Source organism: Myotis yumanensis, unplaced genomic scaffold (genome assembly GCF_028538775.1).
Source record: "Myotis yumanensis isolate MYYU_CA2020_CCGP unplaced genomic scaffold, mMyoYum1.0.hap1 SCAF_5, whole genome shotgun sequence".
Lineage (NCBI taxonomy): Eukaryota > Metazoa > Chordata > Mammalia > Chiroptera > Vespertilionidae > Myotis > Myotis yumanensis.
The window spans coordinates 98,054,703-98,080,891 of NW_027223756.1; the positions used below are offsets into that span (position 1 = coordinate 98,054,703).

At 39.0% G+C, this 26,189-nt stretch overlaps 1 long non-coding RNA gene and 1 other non-coding gene across 2 annotated transcripts in view; both read left to right on the plus strand.

The window, feature by feature from the left end:
• The window catches only part of LOC139011229 (uncharacterized), a 106,446-nt gene that overhangs the window by 16,106 nt on the left and 64,151 nt on the right, over nt 1-26,189 (plus strand). The gene's annotated exons all lie outside the window — the stretch shown is intronic.
• LOC139011943 (small nucleolar RNA SNORA76) lies at nt 12,257-12,393 on the plus strand. Its single transcript, XR_011471746.1, has one exon. It is a non-coding gene; the product is annotated as a small nucleolar RNA SNORA76 (small nucleolar RNA).

The following is a 26,189-nucleotide window of genomic DNA, read 5'->3' on the forward strand; positions in this document are numbered from 1 at the left end:
ATCACTCAGGCACGTGGGACCATGTGTTCGGACCATAGGTTCAAGCTTACAACTACAGCTGTTGGCTATAATTGTGCTGTGAGGGCCCTGCCCTCCAAGCTGGGACTTGCACATGGCAATGAGAGGACTGTGCCCTCTCATCAGTCCAAGGCTTGAACCTGTCCAAAACACTGTAGTGGCTCCCCACAATAAAGTTTTAATTCTGTTTCTTTGTTACTAATGTTGTGGCCCCACCCCATAACAAAAGAAACAATTTCTGGAGGATGAAGCCCAGGAATCAGGATTTTAAAAAGATTCCCAGGTGATTCTAATGTGCAGCCAAGGTTGAGAACCACTGCGATAGATAATATTAAAAATATATCTAAACATGCAATTCTTTGTCCAAAAAGTGAGCATGCTCAAAAATTAAATGAAGAAAATTTGGGTATACTCGATGGAGATTTTCGCACATATTTGAGTGATGATTCCATTGATTCCACAGATGATGCTGAAAAGAAAAATTTACCCATCGAATTTCTTAATAGTATTACTCCTTCAGGAATGCTGTGTCATAAATTAAAATTGAAAGTGGGTGTAATCATCATGTTATTGAGAAATCTCAATAGTAAATGGGGTCTTTGTAATGGTACCAGATTTATTATCAAAAGATTATGACCTAACATTATCGAAGCTGAAGTATTAACAGGATCTGCAGAGGGAGAGGCTGTTCTGATTCCAAGAATTAATTTGTCCCCATCTGACACTGGCCTCCCATTTAAATGAATTCGATGACAGTTTCCTGTGATGCCAACATTTGTGATGACTATTAATAAATCACAAGGACAAACTCTAGACAAAGTAGGCATATTCCTACCTGAACCCATTTTTGCACATGGTTAGTTATATGTTGCTTTCTCTCAAGATTGAAGAGCATGTGATGTTACAGTTAAAGTTCTAAATACTTCATCACAAGGGAAATTAGTCAAGCACTCTGAAAGTGTTTTCACTCTTAATGTGGTGTACAGGGAGATATTAGAATAAGTTGAATCACTTTATCAGTCATTGTTTGCATCACTGTTGTTTTTATATCATGTTTTTGTTGTTTTCATATCATTTTTTGTTGTTTTCATATCATGTTTTTGTCATTTTTATATCATGCCACTGTTGTTGTTATATCCTTTTGTTACTGTTTATTTATTAATAAATTTATATATTATTTTCATATACATTTTACTAATTTCCTTTCATCTCTCACACTTCTATTATAGAGAAAAGGCAAATAGCAATATTAAAATATCTCTGCTAATTGATTCCCTTTTTTAAAATAATATATTTTATTGATTTTTTACAGAGAGGAAGGGAGAGGGATAGAGAGTTAGAAACATCGATGAGAGAGAAACATCAATCAGCTGCCTCCTGCACACTCCCCACTGGGGATGTGCCCACAACCAAGGTACATGCCCTGGACTGGAATTGAACCCAGGACCCTTGAGTCCACAGGCCGATGCTCTATCCACTGAGCCAAACCGGTTAGGGCAATTAATTCTCTTTTAATGTGCATGAATTTCATGCACCGGGCTACTAGTATAGGATAATAAATAAGATGTTTTTACACAGAAATACACATACAACAAGGTTATGTATTGAGAAGTTGATGAAAATGTTGTGACCAGAGGATTTCAGAGACCTAACTTCATGGTTTCCTGTAGGAGCAATGGTTCAGTATTTGCAAACTCAGTGTTTGCAGTGATTTCATAGAACGTAACTGTCATGAATAAGAATAAACAATTTGTCACACACACAGACACATACACAGTATGGACACACACACACACACACACACATACACACACAAGTAATTCAGGATTTGTAATTGTTATGTTCTGAAGGATAGCTGTAAGAAAAATACCAGAAGCTAGAAATCCCATTTGAATTTTTAATGAACTTGTCAGTTTCCAACAAAAACCTTTTCAGAATTTTAATTGTAATTGCAAAGTCAATCTGTAGAGAATTAACATCTTTATGATAGTCCTATCAGCTCCAACAATATATTTTAATATATTTCTCCTTTTATTCATAATATAGTCTCTATAATATTTAAACAATTTTATAAGCATCTTGCATAAATTTGGTTAGATTTATTTTTAGATGCCCTATAGTTTCTATTCCTATTATAAATGGTGTCTTTCTCCTATTAAATTTTCAAAATTTCTTTTGATGATATACTCAAATGGTATTTATTTGTATACTGATCATATTTGCTGAATTTCATTTACTTTTGTTTCTTTTTTAGAAGTTAATACTGATTTTTAAAATGTGGATTACCTTGGATTTTCCACAAAGATAACATCTATATTTAATGGCAATTCTATGTCTTTCTTTCAAATGCTGATACCTCTTTTTTCTTGTTCTTTTTGTATTTCTTTAGCTCCATTATACTGGTAAATTTTAGGGATGATTGATTATAGGCGTTCATGCCTTAACCTTTTTATTAATGATTCTGGACTTCCAATATTTACTATGATTTTTGTATTTACTTGGTAATAATCTTAGTTAAATGGGTTTCTATATATTTCCAGTTTGCTAACAGGATTTTTTATTCTTATAATCTCTTAAAATGATTATTAATATGATAAATAATATAGATTGATTTTCTTTTTCTTTTTTAAAATATATTTTATTGATTTTTTACAGAGAGGAAAGGAGAGGGATAGAGAGTTAGAAACATCGATGAGAGAGAAACATCGATCAGCCGCCTCTTGCACACCCCCCACTGGGGATGTGCCCGCAACCAAGGCATATGCCCCTGACCGGAATCGAACCTGGGACCTTTCAGTCTGCAGGCCGATGCTCTATCCACTGAGCCAAACCAGTTACGGCTAGATTGATTTTCTTATATACTTTTTCCATTCTTGCTATAAACACTACTTGGTCTTAATATAATATGTCCTTTTACACGCTTTTTGTTTTAGTTTTTGCATTTTTTAAAAAATTTTTCTACTGCTATTGTAAGCAGACAACCAAGGGGTCCAGGTTGCCTGTCACTACTTGAGCCAATTAAACAGAGACAGGGTTGAATCATATATGAGTGTTTATTCCAATAATGCCGGCAGTATGGGAGAGCAGCAGGTCATCCACTGCTCTGCCTCTCCCCATAAGCCAGATGTTTATATTGGGTAGAAGGTCAAAGATTACATGGGAAAGTAGGAATTACAGCATGGGAAAGTAGGCACGGTATAATAATTACAGGTTACAAGTTGTGCTGGCTGGGGGAGGGGGTGTCGCAGAGGGCAGGGACCTCCTGGTGCTCTGGGACCAGATTACAGGCAATAGGGGCTGGGAGTGGTAAAGGGTGGGTGCCCCCAGGACTAGACTGTTTCAACCACCAGGTTGTAAATCCTTCCATAATGATAGGCAGTTCCCGGGACAGGAGGATGAACTACAGTCCCATGCCCCAGGGATATACAATTCCCAGCCAGCTTAGAATGTGCTTTCTCTAATCAGAACAGAACCATTGCGGTTAACAGAGCATGATAATATTTCTTATAATTGTAGCTGGTCCCAAATATTCTATTTCTGCCCCTAACAATATTTACTAGTAAGATTGGACTATTATTTTCTTTTCTTGTATGGTCTTTATTCTGCTCTAAAATTATAATTGTACTAGCTGGGGGGAAAATGATGTCTAGCTCTCTTTCTGTTCCTTGGGTGGGATAGTTTAAATAAGTGAATGTCTTTTATTTTAAAGTTGTATAAATTCAAGTATAAAATATTTGACAATGTCATTTTAGAAGGGAAAGTTTTGTCTATCAGTTCTATTTCTTTGATAGTTTATAGTTTACTCTGGTATTTTAATCTATTTTTATACTTATTAGCATATAGGTTTTCATGATATTATTGTTTTATAACTTTAAAAATATTTACTCTATTTATTCCTTTTTATCTTAACATTATTTAACAGAATGGGTGGCAATTTATTAGAAATTAGATTGATGTTTGATGGACTGAGATACCTCCAAGTGACTAAGAAAATTAATAGAAAGGAGTCAGGAGGAGGAAGAGATTTGTGAGGTGGCTGATAAGTGTGGCTTGGATATATGTTGAATTTGAGGTCGTTAGTGTGATATGTGGCCAGATGCAGAGTCATACACAGAATGTTAGTGATTAAAGCACTGGGAGTTAGTACATGTGAGCCAGGTTATATATTCCTTAAATAAGGATTTAACAGGGAACAAGACAAAATTCCTTCTCTCATGGAACTTATAATTGAATGGGAATAGGTACATTAGACAACTATTTATAAGTATGAATGATTTTGTTTTCTGAGAGATGGAACTGAGAGGGAACTTGAGGTTGATCAAGAAAATAGTGGAAATGCTCATGTTTTCAAGGAAGAGGAGCCAAAGAACTAGAAAAGTGAAAATGTCAAAAATTTCAAAGCTTTTTAAAAGAAGTGTATGGGCTGATATCAAGTGTTAAGAATTAAAAAAGAAAGATTGAGGAACTAGAGATGATTTGTCATGCACAATGTAGAAGTGGACACTATTGGCTATCATCATTTACCACAATTGTTGACATTCTTAAATCACTTTTTTTAAAGAAATAGCTTAAGAAACTCATGGGCAAAATATAAATTCATTTTCTGTTTTGTTTGTCACCAAAGTTGGGTAATATTTAATAGCTGTTCAATTCCTAAATGTATTAGATAAGGTAGCAGTGTGATCACAGTCAGTCAAAAGCATTTAATTGAACATGCCTTTTTCCCTCACCAAAGTATGTTATATTAAGCTTTGACCTGCAAAGCTTAATCTCAATTTCTCTTTTTCTAAAGAAATGAGTCTTCACTTGTTTTAACTTCTGGACAAAATCTTTGACATTTAAAAATGGATTCCTACAAATATTTTTTACAAAAATAATTTATTCTTTTGAAGTTTTTCTTCTGTGAATGTGGAAATTCAAAAAACCACAATTTCTTTTTCTTATAAGTAATTTCCCACACAAGCAAAAAAAGGTTCTAAGAAAAGGTTGAAGATTTCTAATAATTTATGATTCAAGCCAAATATTCCTTTGGGATTTTCCCACACTCTATCATTGGAACTGTATATATACAAAGTAAACCATAATGTTATCAGAGTAATTCTATTCCCTAGGAGTTAAATAACATTAAGATTAATAATAGCTAACACTTAAGTAGAGTTTATAGTTGACGAAGAACTTCCACATATGTTATCTCATTGGAGTCTTTGAACAACTATATAAGATATTTATTTATTGCCCACATTTTAAGATGCGGCAACTGAAGCCTAAAGGAATCAAATGAGCTGGCCTAAATCACACAGTGTCTAAAATGACATTGTCACTTTAGGTTTTTTGAATCTAAATTCTTTACTCTTTTCAATAAGAAATGTCCAAAATAAAATAAATTTAGTGTTGGGTTGGAGGAAAGAATCATATTAATGTCTGTCACATCAATGTGATCTTTTGCAGGGGTTGGTAAACTATTCCCTGTGGTCCAGATCCAGCTTTCCTGTCTAATTTCTTCTACATGTCCTCCAGCGAAAAACATTTTTTTATTTTTCATTTTTTAAGGTTTGTAAACACACACAAACACACAAAAAAGAAGAACATGCAACTGATATAGATGTGACCTGCAAAGCCTAAAAATACTTAAAATTTGGTCTCTTAGAGACAAATTTTGCTGATCCCTGTTTTATGGAACACATGGAGGTATTGGCTCTGTTGGCAAATGCTCCCACAGGCTAAAGAGTTTGAGAAGAGAATCATTTTAGATGTTTTTAAGACACCTCTGGCCCATGCCTCCCAGAATGTCTCTAAGAATTGACACACATAGTTTCTGGAGCTGGGGAGCTAGACCCCAGTGGAAAAGAGTAATTTGTTCAGTCCTGGCTTCCACTAGGCTTCTGCCTCCAAAGGCAGGTTGGCTGTGTGCCTTTGGTACAGTGTATATGTGAGAGAGTTTGGAGTCATTCTGTATTTCAAACTCCCCTAATAATGTTTGGGATGTTTGGCTTAGAACTCTACATTAAGGTGGTAGGCTAAGGAGTATTTTATTTTTTTGTAATGACCACAAGAAGAAGGTGGTTTTCACATTCTTATTTTCTCATTCAGAGCAAGGGCTTGTGAGAATGTAGCGGGGATCAGGAAGTTGAATGGGTTTCCTTCTATTTGAAATATTTATGGAGCCCATTATATCTGTCAATTAGAAGATTTAGTGTAGGACTCATTGAAAGGTGTAGCTGCTAAACATGGCTTTTCCACAGAATTTTATTGAATACCTACAGTGTGAGAAACATTGTGCCAAAGCTAGGAATATAAAGATGAATAACACTAGACCTGCCCTCAGGACTTCTTGGACTAGCCAGAGAAGTAGACATGCTAATTGCATGAATATGTTATCATAGAAGTAAAGAGAAATTTAATGGGAATATGTAAATGTATTTTTGGTACTGAATATGCCTACATCTTGATAACATCTACAGCTTTTTACTGCTAAAATGAATTTTAGGAGTAGCCTTTTATTAATGACTGCTCAGTGGAGGTTCAGAAAATTCTACAAACACTTACTTGAAACATAGTGGATATGAGGCAGGCTTTTCCCCTCCCATCTAAGAAAGTTCTGCAAATAAGATGGCAAGGCTCACCAACACCAAGAACTACATAAGCCTCCAATTAAGTGTTGAACCAATAATACCACCACTGCCTTATGTCAACTCGGGTGCAGGCAGCCATCAAATCTGCTTGCTGTGTCAGCCTGAGAAAGTTACAAGGATCCCAGTGATAATCCACATGTAGCAATCCACGTGAGTTTGGAAAGATGGGGAGTTTGGCAGAGGAAAGTCATGGGGACACTGGCACATGGATACATTTGTTATCTGACAGCTGCTTGGTGTGACTCTGTCCTTCGTGTTATGAATAACATGCAAATGTAAACTTTACCTCCAGCCATGGCAGACAGGTTCTCCTTTTTCACTGGCCAATTTCAGATGTCACAGCTTCTACTTTATACTGGAGCAAAATAATCAACACCAAAAACAAATTTACCCATTGCAATTTGTTTTCCTCTATACTCAGTGGTTCCAAAAGGAGCCTTTGCTTGAATCTAAACTGGCCTCAAGTCCCTGGATGTTGCTGACTGGTGCTCACAGAATTACTCTCTCACGCTCTGGAGTTACTTTGGCTGGAGTTACTTTGAGTTGTAGCAGGCCTCCAGATGAATTATGAGAAATTGGCAGAGGGAGCAGTGGTACCAAAAGCAGAAAAGCAAAAAGTGTGGATGCCAGGCCAAGTTCAAATGGAAATAGTCATTCTCCTTTTAGGCCAATGAAATCTTAGGTTTATGCAAAGCATTCAGAGGAAGCCTTCCTTCACTGTGTCACCCAGGGAGTATTTACTGGATGCATATCCTGGGTGCAACATGTACCCACTAAGAATATCCTTCATGCAAGAAAGACCACATGGAACTAAGGAAGTTAGAAAAGTAAGTAGATTCTATTTCAAAAGGTAAAAACTAATCTATGACATTTTGGAATTTTCATATTTTTATTTATTTTTTAATATACTTTATTGATTTTTTACAGAGAAGAAGGGAGAGGAATAGAGAGTTAGAAACATCGATGAGAGAGAAACATAGAACAGCTGCCTCCTACACACCCCCCACTGGGTATGTGCCCACAACCAAGGTACATGCCCTTGACCGGAATCGAACCTGGGACCCTTGAGTCTGCAAGCTGACGCTCTATCCACTAAGCAAAACTGGTTAGGGCAGAATTTTCATATTTTTAGCAAGAAATATTTTTGTGAGAAAGCTTATGCCATACTGTGTTGCAAATGGCTTGTATTGTGGGGAGACAGTGGAGGCTGCTGATAGATGGACCGTGACTTCAGCTGTGGAGACATCTGGAAGAGAATGTTCTTTGAAAAGGGAGAAATTTGGAGGTACTAAGTGAAAAGTCTCCTTTGCTTTTAGATTAGATCTGACTCAAGTCAATTTTTTCTAACTCATTTTATGGCCGTTTTTAATGTAGGGAAAGTTTTTAATCCGGGTGATTATGGGCCACCAAAAGCCATTGAGAAACGCTGGCTATCTTCTGAGGACTTTCTTTGGGTCCGTCTTTGTGGAGTTCCATAGATGCCTTTCCTGGAGTTTTCAAAATCTCTACTACTAGAGATAAACCACAGTATCCAATACAGAGGGATCTGAAGGTCCATCCAAAGAAGATAAATACTCCTGGAGTCAGCTTGTGAACTTAAAAAAGTCAAAGATGCAGACATATCAATTTTTCTGGTTAACACTTGCTCAAGCCCCTATCAGATAACGTTTCATTTATTCCCCCTCCAAATTTTACAGAACCCAAGTCTTAAGGGAGGACGTTAGCATCCACTCAATGGAATGTAGTGGATGAAAGCATGGGTTCTGAGAACAGATGATCTGGGTTTCGATGCAAGCTCCACCATTTACTAGCTATATGATCTTGGACAAGTTATTTAACTTTTCTGTGCCTTATTTTCCTCAATGGTGAAATATAGATACTAACAACACATTTTGGTTAGGTCATTATGAGGATTAAATAAGTTAATACATGTATTTTAGTCTGCTCTGGTTGCTATAACAAAATACCATAGATTTGGGTGCCTTAAGCAACAGGCATTTATTTTCACAATTCTGGAGGCAGGAAAGTCCAAGATTAAGGTGCCAGCAGATCTGCTCTCTGGTAAAAACCCTGTTTTTGGTTTGCAGATAGCCCCCTACTGCTGGTTCTCCACGTGGTAGAGAGGGAGAGCTCTGGTCCATCTTTCTCTTCTTATAAGAGCACTAATCCCACCATGGAGCCTTCACTTTCATGGCCCCTTCTAAACCTAATTACCTCCCAAAGACCCACCTCCTCATACCATCACATTGGAGTTAAGACTTAAACATAAATTTTGGGGGAGGCATACAACATTCAGTTCATAACTTGCAAATTGATTAGATTAGTGTTTGCTTAGAGTATGTGTTCAATAAATAGTGATTCTTATTATTACCATCTTCTTTGTTTCTCTCTGACACACAGTGTCATGGTGTCACTGTTGAAAGTCTGTTCTCTACAGTCAGGGGCTGCTGTTCTCTCTGTAGTGAAATTTTATTGGTCTAGCCCTGTGGTGAAAAGCCTGTAAGAAGGTTCATAATGATTCCTGCTTCCTGGTATCTACCCCCTGGTGAAATCCCTTCACTTGAGTGTGAGATGGAATCTAGTGACTCCCTTCTAATGACTCAAATATGGTAAGTAAAGGCATGGCACTTCTGAGATTAAAGTGTAAAATGACTGTGGCTTCTGCCTTGGGCTGCCATGTTGTGCACTGGCCCATGGACCAAGAAACTGAGCCAGGCCTTTAGACAACAGACAACAAGGAACTGAGGGCTACTAAGATCCATGTGAATTGGCTTGGAAACAGTTCTCTCTGCCCTTCAGTGGAGCTTTCATATGACACCAAAGCCCCGCTGACATCTTGACTACAACCTTATGAGAGACCTTGAGCCAGAGATACCCAGATGAGCTACACCCAGATTCCTGACCCAAGGATTTCAAGAGAAAATAATGTGTGCTGTTTTCAGCCACTAATATGTGGGGGGGGGGGGGGGGGGGGGGCGGTAATTTATTAAGAAGCAATAAATAACTAATACATAGTCCTTTGAGGACACATGAGTGCCAGGCTCATCCCAGGATGTGCCCACTTGGGCTTCTGTCTAGTTGATGCTTTCATGCTCAGCTATTTTCCAAGGTTGCAAGCACTGTGACAGGGGGTTTGGTATGGAGGAGCTTCCATTATCAGCCTCACTTAAGAAACCAATTTTTTTACATGGAAACTTAGGTCCTTATCCTGAATCCTCTTCAGCATAGACTCCCACTTTCCAATGAGCTTGTATTTCAGAGACTTCACTGTCTTTCCCTGTCACTAGGATGTAGTTACAGACACCTTGGTCTAACATAGCAGGGCTCCCTAAGTTCAAATCTTGAGAACCTTGATGGTTTTGGTTCTTTCCCTCCCATGAGGCTCCTTAATGATCTCAGAGAATGGCAACCTAAAGTGAGTCATGAAAAGTTTTCTTACACTGAAATTCCAGAGCTTGATCAGGCCACTCAGGTTGGCAATCCTCCAAAAGGCATGCTAGGAATTCAGCATGTATACTTGACCTAACGAAGTCTAATATTGATTGCTGTATCTTCCTCTGAAACAATAAAAGGACCTTAGAACACTTTGATTTTTATTTTCTCTTGATTTTTATGTTATTATTACCATTTATTTAAAATATACATATAAATCCAAATGAGACATTATTATTGTGTACCATCAATACTCATTTAGATTTACCCTTATATTTATCTTTCTTGTTCCTCCTTTCTTTCTGCATCTCCAACCTTCTGTTTGAGATTATTTTATTTCTGCTTGAAGACCCTCCGTTTGGATTTCTTTTAGTATAATCTTCTGGGGACAAATAGTCTCATTTTTATTTATCTGGAAATGTCATTAATGCAAGTTAGTCTTTGAAGAACTTTCCAGACAGTAAAAATTCTAGATTGGCAAGTATTTTCTTTCAGTGTTTTGAAGGTGTTCTGTTCTATTATATTCTGATTTCCGATATTACTCCTGAAAGGTAGGATATATTGTCACTCCTTTAAGATTTTCTCTTTATCTTTAGTTTTCTGCAGTTTTACTATGATGCATCTAGATTTGGGTTTCTTTTTTATTTATTTCCACCTGAGCTACACCCAAATTCCCAAGAGAAAACAAATGTTTATAGTCACTATTATGGGGCTTTTTAAATCTGTAGATCTCTTTCATTGGTTGTGAAAAATTCTCAGTCATTATCTTTTCAATTATTGTGTTTGCATCATTTTCTCATTCTCATCTGGAGCTTTGACCGACTATATATTAGACCTTGTTACTGAATTTCACGCAGCTTTAATCCACTCTTCATTCCCTCCTTTTGTCACTCTATGCTTTTCCTTGAAAGACTTTTCTGACTTATATGCTCGTTACTGATTCTCTTTTTTCAACAGTGTATAGTCCACTGTTAAACATATTCACTTAAATTAGTCAATTCCTAAGATAGCCACTAAAATAATAGTAAAACTGCATAAATTTCTAACTAATTAAATTTTAATTATTATATTTTTCTGTTCTAGAATTTTTTTGGGGGTGAGGGCATGTTTTCACCTATGATGTGTTATTGTTATGTTGGACTATGAGGAGCAATAGAACAGTTTCTCAAGAAGGTTTAAGACCAGGAAAAGTTCAGGAGATGGGAGGGAGTTTGGAAGCTGGTGCAAGTTCTGAGAGCTGAGGAACAAAGTCCCAAGAGGCTTTCAAGCAGGAGAGAGCAGGAAGATGGGGCTCAGATACATCATCTCAGAGAGCAATCCAGAACAAGACTCATCAGCATTGTTGAATGACTATGAGACCAAGGACGATTTATCCTTTCCTATATTCAGTGTTACCTGTTGGATGTCACAGGTCTGAGGACAGAAACTAAATGTAACTAGAAACAAGAAAAATCCCACAGTGGAAAGCAATGCCTGATAGAGACAAGGGAGCTAAAATTCCTTGCCAAAAGACAACATAGGCTGGTAAAGAAAAGCCATCATAAAAGTAATGTTTTGGCCTCTCTCCCTCTCTTTCTCGCTTTCTTTCTCTCTCTCTCTTTCTCTCTCTTATTCTCTCTCTATCTCCAATATTTTGCATATTTTTAAACTATTTTACCTTTAGAAACTCTCACTATAAAAATGAATGAATTGAGAAGAGAAGGAAAGAAGGAAGGTCATATTGTAAATTTAGAATGAGAAATGTGAATTGAGTTTACAACTTTAAACTTTCTTTATCAACATAAATTGTGTAACCAATTCTGTTTTTATAATTTGGGGCATTTTGTAATTTTATGACCTGCCTAAATGCTTAAAGGTATTTCTTGCTAAACACGCACACACACACACACACTAATTCTTGTCACTTCTTCTGTCCATTGTGAATACATTTCAAAGATTCATGTCCTAAACAATAATAAAAAGCAGAATCATTATATTCAGAGAAATGCAAATACTGCTTAATTAATGAATCTCTCAGGAATAAAGCATTTTTTGGAGGAAACCTTTGTAAAAATGACAATGAATCTTCCCATCACTAAGTAGTGAGAGGAGGAAGACATGTGAGGGTTGGAGGTTGAAGGGGGCTGTATTAGTTTCTCATTGCTGAATTTCTGGGGGTAAGAAGTAGCATCTAGGCACTTCCCTGGAACCTCTGCAATGCCTGGCCGGTGGCCTCAGGGATCTGGTGGCCGTGCCAGAGCAAACCTAACTTGCTCAGATCCAGGGCTGCTTAAATGCCACTAAGCAGTTCCTTTGGCAGCAAGTGACAGTGGGAAAAAAGAAAAAAAGAAGTAGCATGTGAGGTATGATTTGGCATAGGGATGATGTTACTTACTGAAATGTCTGCCGTTCTATAACAGTTGCACGGGCAACTGTAATGATGGTGCCCAAGGCCATAGCCGATAACCCAAAAGAAATGGAATTGGTGGCCTTGGAGTGACAGCCATATTGGCTTAGTTAGGAGTCAGGTGTGAGCAGGGCAGAATCTAGGAATCACAATGCAATTATAGAATTTTACTTGGGAATCAGGAGACCTGGTTTTTCCTCTAGGTTCTGTCACCAACCAATTATGTAGCCTTAGGTAATTTGCCAATCACTCAAGGCAGCAATTGTCATATCGCCAAAGTGAGGGTGTGGGAATAAATGTTCTCTAATATCTTTCCTAGCTCTAAAGGTCTGTGATATTATTGATGTATTCTCATGCCTTATATTGTTCCTACCACTTAGGAAATTTAAAGTTTTAATAATGAAAGACATTTTAAGCATAGTGAAAAGCAGAAAAAGTATAATAACAATCCTCTAAATACTCCTCACCTACATTCAATTAGTGCTGTAATTATTAACATTTTCCTGTATTTTCTTTATCTATTTTTTCTTAATTTTAAAAATTATGAAAATTGACATTTACCTCTAAATAATGACACTTGCCTACCTAATCACAATACATAATATCACAACAAATAATTTTTTTAAAAAAATTTGTGACATTGCCTAATACCTAGTCTTCAGTTAAATTTCCCCCAATTGTCCCCCAGATATTCTTCAACCTTTGGTTTGGTTGAACCATTTAAGGGCCACACATCTCATTGGGTTTTTATGCTTTACAATGCTCTTTTAATACAAAGCAATCTCCTCTACCTTTTTTTATGACATTAATTTCTTGAAGAAAATATCGTTTTTAATGACAAATAAGCTATTAGCCTGCATTCTCTTCATTAATACAGGTGCAATATTATGCTGCCTTGGATTGGTTTGTAGGCACCATTTAACTCAAAGTCCCCTCTCCAATAACACTATTCTCAGTAAGAAATAGAGCAAAACTGACATCTTTGGCTCAGATAGCTGTAACTCAGTGCAACCAGCTGCTGTCCCCAGGTTCTGGGGTCACAATTCTTCAGGGAGTCAGACTGGGGTGCAAGGTCAGTGGCTGATAACTGCAAAAGGAGACAGAAAGAAAATGTTTTCCTTGCTGAGTGGGGAGAAATTTAATGAACGTTAAATCTGCAATATCACTTAAAGTAGCTTCTGTTTTATTACATACAAGCTTCGGGTTTCTTCAGTCCTAGGAGAATTCTTAAAACCATTTGGCTACTTTTTTTATGACAAAAGCTATAATTTTTAACATGCTTCTTTAGGATATTTTAACCAAAGACTATATGTCTTTTATTTTATTGACCACAAGTAAGATGAGATTTGGGGGGATTTTAAATGTTGATTAAACAATTTGGAATGACGCTGCTCATTATACAAGGTTAATGACACCTTATGACAATGCTATTTGCAATACAGTTTGTCACTCTCATATTTTGGCTTTTGCTATCAATCAAACATTTGAATCTTTAGTGTAGCTTACATCCTTCTTCGTTCTCTTCCTAAAATTTGTATATGCTTTATCTCCACAAGTAGTGCCCTGGTTGTGACTTCATCATCCAAACAGCTGACCTCCCAGAGTTGCAGTTAAACAAGAGAGCAGGATGGTTTTTAAATTCAGTTATGCCTTTAAAAACTTGATGAAAACAGCTAAACATAAACAGTAATAAGTATTAGTCTTATTCATTTATCTTTATTTAAAAAATAATATAGACATATTATATAGAGTTAATAATTACAGCACAAGTATAGATGCAGAAAAGGACCATCAATAATCTGATTATTGCCCAGGCAGTTTGGCTTAGTGGTTAGAGAGTCAGTCCATCTATTTCAAAGGGTCTCAAGTTTGATTCCAGTCAAGGGCATGTACCTTGGTTGCAGGCGTGACCCCAGCCCCAGTCAGGGTGCGAGCAGGAGGCAACCAATCAATATGTCTCTCTCACACTGATACTTATCTCTCTGTGTTTCTCCCCATCCCTTCCACTCTTTCTGAAAATCAATGGAAAAAATATCCTTGGGTGAGGATTAACAAAGAACAACACAACAACAAAATAACCTGATCATCTAAAGTTATTGCTGTTAAAATAGTAACATATTTTGTTCTAATTTTTTGCATTGAAAATGCTTATATGTAAAAATGCATGATATATACATACATTTATTATTGTAAGCCTCTAGGTGCCAGCACTGTAATAGGTATTTGTGAGAGTTACTTGTGCTATCTATATATATAAAAGCCCAGTGGCCAGGATGGCGGAACCACCAGAATGACCAGAATGACCAGTGGCTATGACATGCACTGTGGGGGCCAACCAGCCTGATCCGGGCCCCAATCAGTCCCTCGACCCTGGCTGGCCTGGCCCCTGATTGGCCCCCAACACCCCAATCAGGGGCGGCTAACCACCTACAGCCCTCCCCCCCTGCTGGCCTGGCCCAATGGGCCCCCATTGGGGCAGGCCGGCTGGACCCCACCTGTGCATGAATTTGTGCACTGGGTCTCTAGTTTTCCAATATTTCTGGTTTTCCTTCTTTTGCACATGCGGTAGGATTGCAATTCTTTGTCCTTTGAAATTAGGCGTAGCCCTGAGACATTCCAGAAAGAAACTTAACATCAGATATGTGATTTGCTAAGTTCCTTCCCTCTGCCATAATGGCAGGTGATATTTCCAGCAGCTCCATCAGCCAGAGTGTCTAGTGAAGGACGATCTGGAGCTCAGCACCCAGCCAGCCCCTGATGGACTTGAAATGTGAGCAAGACATAAAATGTTGCTGTTTCAAGCCACTGGGAATTTGAGGCTGTTTTTTACTGGAATATCTTAAGTGCTAAAGTTTTTACATATATTATCTAGTCTAATCATCAGAGTGACCCTAAGAAGTGGCTGTTACTATCCCCATTTAACAGATGAGGAAATTGAGGCTCACAAAGGTTAAACAACCTCTGTATGTCACATAGTGAATGAATGGTGGAGCCAGAATTACACACAGGTCTTTGTGACACCCCCGCCCCCCACCTCAGATCTGCTCTTAATATACCATGACTGTAACTTTTTTTTCATTTTATTTTTTAAAAAGCTTCAAACATATTTATACATTGTAGAATATTCTACCATGTAAATGCTCCATGATCTGTTCATATGTTCTCCAATTGTGGGGCATTTACATTTTTCTAATGTTTTGCTAGTAAATGAATGTTGTTACAAACAGTTTGTACAAAATATTTTGCCTGAACTTTCTCCTGGGAGGTTGGATGCAACTAAGGCTCAGGTTTCAGGAGCCAGCGGGTGAAAGTGGGAATAGAACAAGTCTTACAGCCGCTGGTCCTGGCATCAGGAGACTGCTGCCAAGGGCAAACTAGAATGAAGAACCAAATAGGCTGCCAACAAGGTTGAGGAGAAGCAAAACCAGAGGAGCTACAAATGGACCTGGTGAGACAAACCAAGTGCAGAAGAAAAGATAATCGGTGGATCTTGGAGACATTGTCTAAGGTGCCGAAATAGACAGAACATTTGCATATGAGTAGCTACCAGCATTTATTGAGCACTCACTGTGTGTTAGTCGTGGTCTTAGCCCATTCAGAGTGAGGGGCTTAAACAACATACATTTACTTCTCACTCTTCAGGAGGCTGGAAAGTCCAAGGTCAAGGTGCAGGCAGATCTGGTGGCCTGCTTCCTGGTTTGCGGATGGCTGTCTTCTTGCCGCATCTTCACATGGAGAGAGATCTTGTTTCTCTTCCCCTTTTTATAAGGGCATTGAGCCCACCCTGATGGCCCCACCCTCATTATGTAATCCAGCCCTGATTAAACTTCTGGAAAAGGAGTCCTGCAGCATCTACTCCTTTGAAGGAGAATAACAGATCCCCAAGAGGTGCATGTTTGTAATGCTCTATTTTGATTAAATGTTTTGGTTAAAGGTTTCTATTGTTTTGTCTGTTGTTTTGATGTAAATATAAAGGGTTACTACTACTACTACTAGGAGTTGAACCTCTGTGGAAAGTTTTCTGGGAAACCAGTGATAGATGAACAGAAAGATTACTGAGAAGAAGCAAAAATGCAAGAGGAATCACCTATAATGGGGGTAGAGACAGTAAGTGCTAAAATTGGACACACAGGACAAAAATAAAACAGAATTAAACCTTGAAAAGTCCTCAAAGTACCCATAAAATATGTTTGCAGAGTTTGGGGCTTTTAACCCAGTAGAGTAATACAGTAATACATAGTGTATGTATTAACATGTGGTATATAAAAACACATAAAGTATAATCTTGGTATTATAAGTTGCACATTTAAATTTTTTTTCTCTTTAAAAATGCCAAGTAGCCCAGATGGTGTGATTCAGTGGCTGAGTGTCAACTCATGAACCAGGAGGTTATGGCTCGATTCCCAGTCAGGGTCATGCAGGAGGCACACATTTGAGTACAATTTCAGCAGCGTCCCATAAATGTTGGTATATAGATAGTGTTCTTATTGTCATTACAATCTAAATATTGTGTCGTAGTGGTATTGATCTCTTCAACCGGCCCTAGAGTTATTTAGAACACTGCCTTTTAATGTCCAGGAGACATTTGAGAATATTTTTGTATGATTTTTTTTGTTATTAAGTTAAATTGTGTTATTTTGTAGTTGGAGATTGTAACCTGTAAAATTTCTATCCCTCTATCTTTGCTTTTTTCTCAAGCTTGTCATTTAGGGATTAGATCTCTTGAGTATCTGCTCAACTATTACATTGAATCTTTGAATTCAGAAATTAGAATTTTCATCACAATTCTCTTTCCTGATCTCAAATAATTTTATGAGCACCCGCTTTAATCTCATATTTGCAATGCCCTTTGAAAACCGAGAACAAAATTGCACAATTTCTTTAAAATGCCACAGTTTCTGATAATAACTGTGGATTTCAGAAAATGATGTTTGTTCCTCTTCTTATGAAATATGATGGTTTCAATGGCTTTCTGCTTATTCCCCCTTCCAAAGGAAGGTCTGTGTTTTCTCCAGCTTGGCTTCTAGAGTTAGGGTTTTGTGGCTCTCTCTCTCTCTTTCTCTTTGTGTGTGTGTGTGTGTGTGTGTGTGTGTGCACGCATGTGTGTGTGAGCTTTATCTAAGAGTGGGTGGCTCTATCTCTTTCTCAATCTTTGTCTAGGGGATGGGAGGCAGGACAGATCAGCTTTTCTCTGGTCTGCCTCACGGCAGTTCCTTGCTGCCAGGATTCCAGCCCCTCTTCAACGCCAGTCCTTGTACAGCATCTGGAAGCCTGAGCCAGGGCTACAACGCGTCTCAGCAGGGACCCTTCTTCCCTGTGCTGATCCCCAGGGGTGCACTTCTTCTAATACTTGTCCTTGATGTGTAGCTTCTGTTCGGCTCCAGCTTGGTAGAACGTCCCATAGGAGCTGATAGAGTGAAAATGTTCCACCCAGCTATTCAGTATTACACTGAATATTAAATATTGGAGGTAATTCATCCCCCTCTCTCTGCTCTTGACCCCACATCCCAGCAATCCTTATTCTTACTCCTTTGCATCCTAGGATTTTATTTCTATTTATTTATTTATTTATTCATTTATTTATTTATTATTTTTTTGCATCCTAGGATTTTAATGCAGTTTTGCTGGTTTCTCCTCCACTTACTTTCTGAGCAGATAGCACAGTAGTAGATGGTTCTTCCTTTTCATTTAATCCCATCTCACTACATTTAAATGGTTTCTTTTTAAAACATATTTTTTTTTTATTTCAGAGAGGAAGGGAGAGGGAGAAAGAGATAGAAACATCAATGATGAGAGAAAATCATTAATTGGCTGCCTCTTGCATGCCCCCTACTGGGGATCCAGCCCACAACCCGACATGTGCCCTGACCGAGAATCAAATCATGACCTCCTGGCCTGTAGGTTGACACTCAACTACTGAGCCAGGCAGCCAGGCTGGGCTCTAAATGATTTCTTCATTGCTTCTGGCATATACATGATCTTTCCTTGAATTGCAGCACTGAATATCTTTTCATATATTTATAATCATTTCAGTAGGATTGGGGAGGAGCAATTTGATGTTTGTACACATATCATCTTGCCTGGTCTCCAACTTGCTTCTGAATGCTTTCTATTGAGCTTCATACATACCTCTCACTACACAGCACCGAGCAGGCTATAGCTTTTCTTACATTTTACACAATGTAACCAGTGCTTTGCATTTCAGTGAAATGTTCTAAACATTGGGAAAATTGAATTGAATTCCAATGCATTCCCCTCATTTTTTCACTCCCAAACTCGGGCTTTAAATATCAATATTTTTGCTGGAAAGGATTCTTCTAAAATAAGAACTGAGTCTCCAATTTTCTTTTTCAGTGTCAGGAATAAAAAGATAATATGAGCACAGCAGATAAGACAAATTTTCTGTGAGTCATTTAATAAAATAAATGGATTAATAAGCCCTGGTCTGTGTCATTACAAGTGAAAGCCCGTGCTTCGTTGCTTTCACACTGAGAGAATTACCCGTGGAAGCCAACAGACTGAAAATGAAAACAGCAGCTTGTCTCCCTCTGATGGCTCCTGCCCCCACCTTCATATTCAGTTTGTACCCAAAGAACAAGACAACAGGAGAACACGTTAAATCTCTTCTGAAATGTTCACATAAATGTGGTTCTAATAGCTGTTATAAAGGTCAAGACTAAGCCACTGGATTAGATGAGTGAGTCACCTGTGAAGGCTGTGTCTGAAAATGTGAGCTGGCTGAGATGGCGAGGCACACGAAAGATATTTATAATCCATTTTTCAGTTTTATTCCTTATTCTCTTCTTAGTGATAGACACAACCACCTGGTCACATAGATTAGTGGCTATGAATCCTCTTTTATCAAGAAGCAGTCAGAAGAGAAGGGCAGTCCGCTAAGGCTGCTATAATAATGTTCCCCAGACTGGGCGGCTTAAACAACAGATCTATTTTCTCACTGTTCTGCAGAAGTGCTGGCAAGGTTCAGCTCTCGGTGAAGGCATTCTCCCTGGCCTTTACATGGTGTCGTCACATGGCCTTTCCTCAGTGTGTGTGTTGGAAAGAGAGCAGAGCAGCACCCTTAGGACCTCATTTACTCTTAACTACTTTGTTGTAGGCCCTACTTCCAATTACATTTGGGGGTGAGAGCTTCAACATATGAACTTGGGTGGGGACACAATTTAATTTATAGTAGATAAACTGGGGCCTGAAGGTAGATGTGGAGAAATTTGGACCAGAAATCAGAAAACTCCTTATTTCCCCTAGTTGCTATGTGAATCCAACAAGTCATTTCACATTCTGAGTCTTTATTATCTCATCTGAGGGACTTGCACGAGGAAATCACAAGGCTCCTGCCAGCTTGTCCCTCCAGGGTTTTATGGTTCCCACCAACATCAGACATGTTCCAGCCTGTCAAGGCAGGTCAGTGACCTATCACTCCATAAGCATGCTACCCTTGTCCAGCCATGGTTCTTCTGTCCACAGACATCACTATGTCTAGAAGAACTTCCTGTTATCACACTGATGAATGGGATCCCTCCCATCAGAATACCTTGCATGTGTCTATCCATTCAATTATGCTGTATATTTTTGTCCTTAACTGCTTTGTTCCAGACATCATTTTAGGTGTGGGGTTGTCCCTGTTGTGATGAAGCTAACATCCTAGTGGGAATGCATGAATAAAAGAGACAAACAAACAAATAAACAAACCAATATATGGTGTGTCAAATGTGATAGGTGCTATGGAGAAGAATAAAGTGGGGTAAGGGGATAGGATGTCCCAGCAGAATAGAGGACTAGAGGGTTGTTATTTTCCATAAGAGCGTCATGAAAGGGCTTTGTGCAGGTGTGCAGAGGATGAGAACTAGCCAACTGTGCATTAGGAACTCGGCTTCCAGGGGGTCAGGGCAGTAAGTGCCTGGAGTGTGCTTAGAGTAGATGGAGAAGAGTGAGCAAGGAGAAGAGTGAAAAGAAATGAAATCAGAAAGGTGGTGGGAACCTGATCATGTGGGGCCCTGAATCTGTCTGCCTTTAAGTTTCCACAGACCTCAAGTAGTTGTCTTTTCTGTTTTGGCCAATATGGTATTTTTATTTGTGGGAGATTTGTTTATTAGGAGCTTACTCCTCTATACTGAAAGTAAAATTCTCTAGATTTATATTTTTAACATGTAGATTGAATCAGTTGCTTAAAACACTTAGACTATTTTTTTCTGTTTTATTATTTTTAAAAAATCAAAACCTTTCACCATGACTAACACAGGGCCTTTCTTACTATCCTAAGCTTTTCTTGGCTACCTTCTCCCCATGCCTCCCTACACTCCAGTAAACCTGGTCACCTGTCACTTCCATGAATCCTCCAAGCTTACCTCCCCTCAGGGCTATTGATACAAAAGGTTTCCCTTTCTGGTTTTGCTTCTTACCCTACAGGTCTTAGTTCAAATGTCCTCTTCTCCGGTGGCTGATAGTGACACTTGCCTAGTACTTGCAACAATTCACAATTACTTAATTCATTGGGTGTTTTTGCTTAGCTTGTGTTGGTTTTTTCCTTTTAAGCTCTACACTTTATGTGGGCAGGAACTACTTGCTAGCATTGTCTCCAAGGGTCCGCAACATAACAGATACTCCAAATATTTGCTGAATGGATAATTGAGGACTAGATGAATTCAGTATCCTATCTTGTTGTCTAAAATAAATGAACTTTCTGTAGGTTTCCTGGTAAAGTAGAGGAGTGAAAGAGTTCCCAGCCCTCATCTTTCTTCACATAATTGCACCATTCAACTTAGTTGATCATTGTTCTTTATAGACTTAAAAAATTCTTTTAGCCCTGGCCGGTGTGGATCAGTTAGTTGGAGTGTTGTCCAGTGCAACAGGACAGGTTGTGGGTTCCATCCCTGATCAGGGAGCATGCGAGAGGCAACCAATCAATATTTCACTCTCACATCGATGTCTCTCTCTCTCCCTCTCTCCCTCTCCATTCCTCTCTCTTTAAAATCAATAAAAGTATGTCCTTGGGTGAAGATTTTTAAAATGTTATTAAAAAAACTTTTTTAAAACATAATTTTATCAATAGTCCTATAACAGATCAAATCTGCTCTTTCCCTATCACCAATAATTTGCATAATTTGGTTCACTTTATACTAATTGTGTAAAGAAATATACAATGTTCATAAGTAAATTATAAATAACTAAGTTACTTTCGGTTTGGGAATGGAATGTATGTTAACATGTAAATCAAAATGTTATTACTGCATTAAAAATTAACAAAAGCCCTCGCTGGTTTGGCTCAGTGGATAAAGTGTTGGACTGCTGAATGAAGAGTCCCGGATTTGATTCCAGTCAAGGACACACGCCTGGGTTAAGGGCTCCATCCCCAGTGTGGGGTATGCAGGAGGCAGCCGATCAATGATTCTCTCTCATCATTGATGTTTTTATCTCTCCCTCTCCCTTTCTCTCTGAAATCAATAAAAATATGTGTTTTTTTAAGTTAACAAAAATTGTTTTCTTGACAATGGATTAAAGAAATGACTCTTATTTTTATATTTTTACATGATGAGACAAAAGAGGGTTTTAAGCTTCTGTGTCCAACATATTTTTTAAAATAACATAGTTATTTTAGTTATATAGTAATATATAGTGTTACTAGAGGGGGGGTCCCTCAGCCCAGCCTGTGCCCTCTAGCAGTCTGGGTCCCCTCGGGGGATGTCCACCTGTTGGCTTAGGCCCGCTTCCCAGGGGATCGGGCCTAAGCTGGCAGTCAGAGATCCCTCTGGCAGCCCAGGAACCCTCTGGGGATGTCCACTTGCCAGCGGGGAGCAGGCTGAAGCTGCAGTCGGACATCCTTAGCGCTGCTGAGGAGGTGGGAGAGGTTCCCGCAACCACTGCTGTGCTGGCAGCCGTCAGCCTGGCTTGTGGCTGAGCAGAGCTCCCCCTGTGGGAGCACACTGACCACCAGGGGGCATCTCCTGCATTGGGCGTCTGCCCCCTGGTGGTCAGTGTGTGTCATAGTGACCAGTCATTCCCAGTCGTTCTGCTGTTAGGGTTAATTTGTATATTACCCTTTTATTATATAGGATAGAGGCCTGGTGCACTGGTGGGGGCCGGCTGGTTTGCCCTGAAGGGTGTTCTGGATAGGGGTGGGGGTCCCGCTGGGGTTCCTGGCCAGTCTGGGTGAGGGGCTGAGGGCTGTTTTCAGGCTGGCCACGCCCACAGGCTAGAAGCAGCTATCTGGGATTTATTTATCTTCTATGATTGAAATTTTGTAGCCTTGAGCAGAGCTCAGGGCCTGGCTAAGGCAGGTGGGAAGCTTGACTTCCTCCATCACTGTGGGCAATGCAAGCCTCCTGCTCACTCCAGCTCTGCGGCCGCCACCATCTTTGTGATGGAGTGAGGGTTAATTTGCATATTACTCTTTTATTATATAGGATTTTTATATCCAACAAATGAGTAGTCAATTTAAATATATTTATTATTCTATTTTCTATTTTTATTTTTTAAAATAGTTCATAAATATTTATCTGCTGTATAAGATCAATGTATATTGAGATCTGCTGCAAAATTAACTTATAATTTATATGCCACAGTCCTGGTGAAGATCAATTTGAGATAAGGTTGCAGAATTGTTATCATTTTTATTCTTCTAACTTGAATTTTGACAATACCCTCTACATGCTTTCTTTAACAAATGTCCCATCATGGATGCAAAGGAAAAAGGACTACCACTAAAAGGAATTCAAAACCATCATTGCTAGTGGGACTCAAATGAGTAATAAAACTAAGTGAGACATGAGTTTGTTCACTTTGAAATTCACCAGCCACAGCACACCTGTTCACTGGATATGAAGTGAGAAGTTAGCAAATTGTTCTTTTTAAGAGGGAAAATATTTTAAATCATTGATATAAATTATTGGTTAGTTTTGAATTTTTTTATTCTATTAACCAACTGATAAAAATTAGGAAGGAACAGGTGCCATTGTGTATGACATGAACCTTCTGGAACCCCTCCATTTAATCCCCAAGTATTCTCTAGCCAACTGCTGGGTGGAGTCACCAGCATTGAAGAGAGGTCAGTGAAGGGAGTTAAGTGGGGAACACGTTTAATCAGATTTTCCTTTTAGAAAAGTCACTCTGGATTGGACAATGATGCCACTGAAGGCAGGGAAACAATTGGGAGCTGTTACAACAGTCCCTCCAAGTAAAGGTTAGTGAGCAAGGATTTGAAGGGATGAAGTCAAGAGATTTTTAGGAGGTGGAGTCAACAGAACATGGTGATAAAGTTGGAGGAAAGCAGGAGGGAAGGTTAGGAGGGGAAGGGAATGCATAGTTCAAAGTGTCTTGGATAAGAAATTCAGAAGAGAGGAGGCTTGCGGGGGGAAGATGAGTTTTCTTGGAACATGTTGAGTTTCAGTTGCCTGTAGGATTTATACATTAACTGGTGCATGGCACTGGCAGTTAGAAATTTTAGTTAGAGCTTTAAGAGATGGAATTGTCCAGGCTGAAGACATATATTTGGGGATTTCGAGGTCATAGTGTTTTAAAAGCATAATTTGGAACTGTGTTGTCGGAATGACTAGAAGGGGTGCTACTGGCATTTAAAGTTAAGGGGAAGGAAAGGAGGATACTAGACTTTTTCCCCAGTTTTAAAAATATATATTTTTTAATTGATTTCAGAGAGAGAGAGAGAGAGAGAGAGAGAGAGAAATAGAAGCATCAATGATGAGAGAGAATCATTGATCGGCTGCCTCCTACATGCCCACACTGGGGATTGAGCCTGAAACCTGGGCATCTGCCCTGACCAGGAATTGAACCATGACCTCCTGGTTCATAGGTCAATGCTCAACCACTGAGCCACGCTGGCTGGGCTAGACTATCATATAAAGCAAAAGATGAGGTATTAAACATCTAAATAGCAATTAGGACTCTTGAAAAACTGTGGTGGAAGAAACCATAAACCTGTGTAGAAACATACAGAACTCTATCTACCTACCTATTTTATTTCTCTAAGGTGTACACTTTATTGTACTGGTTTCAAGTCAGTGTACAGGTAAGCCCTGGCTGCCTGCACACCTCAACCTACTCCCAGGGCTACCTAAAGCCTTCATACATCTCAAGTTGTGGACAAAAACAGGGCCCATAATGGCTGACAACTCAAAATAAAACAAAACAAAAAGAGCAAGATTAAAATTTTGTATTGTATAATTTACATAAAAGCAATGCTAATACTCTCCCTGGTATGAACTTGGGCAAAGACTGGCCTTTCTTAGGGAGAAGTGGGTAGCTTTGGGCCAGGTAAGGAACTTTTTTAACAATGCAATTCATGATATTTGAATTTTAAAAAGAAAAATGTACAACCAAAGTCATTGGCCACATTGTAGAACTTTGGGGATACTCACTCCAACAGACTGCTGTCACCTTCACTGGAGGCCATCACAATGCCAGTGGTACAGCAGAGGTGTACAGGAACAGCACGGCCTGGATGGCCTGTTAAAGGCCTCAGTCATGATCTGGGTTATCTTCTTATGGTTGACTATGGAATTCAGGGGGCCTCTGTGAGCAAACTGGGGTGCTTCTCAAGGGCCACACACAGCTCAGTGTAAAAAGTGTGATGCCAGACCTTCTCCATGTTATTCCAGTTGGTGATGGTGCCATGCTCAGTGGGGTACTTACTCTGGGCCTCAATTGCCCACATAGGAGTCCTTCTGGCCCATGCCCAGCATTACACCCTGGCGCTGGGGGTGCCCTCCATGGAAGTAATGATGGCCCTGGGAGTATCGTCATCTAAGAAGCCAGGTTTGCACATGTCTGAGCTGTTGTTGACCACTGCGCAGCAATATTGTCACCCAAGTGAGCTGGAGTTGGTGTAGACCAGCGAAGGCAGAGGAGAGATGAAGTCGAAGGGCCTGTGCAAGAAGATGTTCATGATCTTGCTCTATCTATCTTTCCATCTGTCTGTCTCTATTTATTACCTGTCTGTCTAGCAATGCTTTAAGTAAGGGAAACTGCCAATTAAAATTTTGCAACTACATGTGTATCCATAGGTAATAACAGCAAGTCATCTGACGTCAATAGGTTTGCTTTTTGTAACTTTATAAATACATGGCAAGGCGTTTTACTCTCTGAGGAAGGGTGTTAGAGGACCCTCTGCTTTGGCCTTTCTCTCTCGGATTTGGCAAATTCTGTTTCTCCCCAAACTGCTTGATATGCAGAAACCTGGATGAGGGTTGGGGTGGGGGTATCATCAAATATTTTGCATAAGAGACTCCGTAGGAGAAAAGGGCATGAAATTCTCCTAACCTCCTCATCTCAGGTTCAAAGTTAGATCAATTAGTTGGTAAAACTTGAGAGACACTGATCAAAACTCCAGGGCAGCAAAGGGAAAGAAAATCCCTAAATAAAATTACTTTGGGTCTGGAAATAGTTGTTACCAGTGGGCTGGCCCTTGTTCTGGAGCTAAAAGAGGTTAGTTCCAGGGCTCTAAGGTGGCAGTACTAGTTCTCTACCTGGCACACTGAGAAAATGAGTGGAAGTAGCCAGCAAATTAAATAAATCTAAATCTCCAGGAGTAGGCCCAGGCATTAATATTATTAAAACTCTCAAACCATTTAATGGGAGAAAATATTTGGCAAGTCATATACCCAATTAGGGACTTATATCTAGAACATGTTAAAGATTTTTTGCAATTTTTATAATACAATAATAAAAAGACAAATAACTAAATTGAAAAATAG